General features: G+C 29.7%; 1 long non-coding RNA gene across 1 annotated transcript; it reads right to left on the bottom strand.

The window, feature by feature from the left end:
• Positions 627-1,632, bottom strand: LOC104742890. Its single transcript, XR_760581.1, has 2 exons — positions 1,210-1,632; positions 627-1,098 (listed from the first exon to the last, which is right to left on the bottom strand). It is a non-coding gene; the product is annotated as an uncharacterized LOC104742890 (long non-coding RNA).

The raw sequence follows: 1,927 nt of genomic DNA, 5'->3' as shown, positions 1-1,927 counted from the left end.
AATGTGAACGGGTATATGCAATACTTTTGAAAGAACTTTTGTTTCTCTGAACAAATTCTCAATAATTTTTAATATCATTGATTGACCGGGATGGCTTGATCGGTAACGCTATGCTTGAAGCGTTAGAAAATTTCATATTTACTATCATTTTGCCATCTTTGTTTTTGCATGATATAATCATATACATGTGTGTCTCCAATATGGTCGATCTTACGATACCATATTTATTTATAGTCTCAACATCATAATTTTATTAAGACAAAATGTCATTAAAACTCCATGAGTTTCTTTGAGACTTTGGAGAACACTATACATCGATTATTATGAATATGATGTCTTTGGAAGTCGAGAGACTACCTCATCTAGACCTTCCAATTATTTTTGTACTGTATAAAATATATGTACACATGCTTTATATATTCTCATAAGAGAAATATATTTTTGATTATAAAGACATTTCATTGTCTTTAAATCTTATATAACACATATAATAATTCTTTACGAATAAACAAAATTAAATAAATAAGCTATAAATTCAGATAATAAAATAAGAGTTATAGCCTTACATATAAGAATTTAATGGACATAAATTTTCTTTGATCGTAAAGTAGGCACATCATATCATATATAACAATCGATCCAGAAAAGACAAAGCTTTTTATTTGATCATGAATGAGGCAGAACCTCTATATGTATAACGATCAATCCAAAAATGACATAGCCTTATATTTGATCGTATAGAAAGCAAAGCCGATCTTTTCAGAAAGGACATAACCTTTTGTTAAATCGTGAAGGGGGGGGGCGAAGCCTACCATATCAAATGATCAGTTCAAATATTATATAGCTTTATATATGATCGTAAAGGAGGCAAAACCTACCATATATAACGATCTATCTATCCAAAAAATACATAGCTTTTATTTGATCGTGAAGGAGGTAGAGCCTACCATATATCAAACGATCAATTTGGATATAACATAGCTATATATTTGATCGCAAAGGAGATAAAGCCTACCACTTATAACGATCAATCCAGAAATGACATAGTCTTTATATTTGATCATATAGGAGGCATAGTCTTCCATTTTAACGATCTTTCTGGAAAAGACATAGTCAGTTAGATCTAGAAAGAGGCAAAGCCTACCATATAAAACGATCCATCCAAAATTGTATAGCTTGATATATAATCGTAAAGGAGGCAGAACTTACCATATATAACGATCTATTTATCCGGAAAAGACATAGCTTTTATTTGATCATGAAGGAGGCAGAACCTACCATATATCTAACGATCTATCTGGATATGATTTAGTTATAGATTTGATCGTAAAAGAGGCAATGCCTACAACTTATGACGATATATCCAGAAAAAGCATAATTTCATAGTGTCTAGAATATATATATTCTATAAACATAAATCGAAACAATATAAATTTACTTATCTTATAAAAACTCTCACGGTAAAGACATCGTGATGATAAAGTGTTATAAAACATAATGCAAACATAAAGTATTATTATATTATATATGTATATGTATGTGTACATGTATAACTATATACACTATAATATATAATGGGAAAGAGACGAAAGGTAAGTGAAATAAAGTCTTCTCTCTACTTATTATTACATCTTTCTTCTCTCTTCTCTTGCTTTTACAAGTAAAGAAAAGTACATATATATAAGGGCTTTAGTAAATGGATAAGTATAAGTTACTTGATTACTAAGTAATTTGGGGACCAAGTGATAAGAAGATAAGATCAAAGTGATGGATAATCACTATCATGATTATCTGTTTATAACAAGATTCTAATTTATATTCCGTTTCGTTTGGTGTTCCGTTTGGTGTTCTCTTGTATTCCGTTTGGTGTTCAATCCCGGAGATTAATTAAATTATAGAGTGGTTTTAATTGAACAATCTACACATC

Source organism: Camelina sativa, chromosome 14 (assembly GCF_000633955.1).
Source record: "Camelina sativa cultivar DH55 chromosome 14, Cs, whole genome shotgun sequence".
Lineage (NCBI taxonomy): Eukaryota > Viridiplantae > Streptophyta > Magnoliopsida > Brassicales > Brassicaceae > Camelina > Camelina sativa.
The sequence above is the reverse complement of the archived record's forward strand: the minus strand, read 5'-3'. Positions and strand labels throughout refer to the sequence as shown.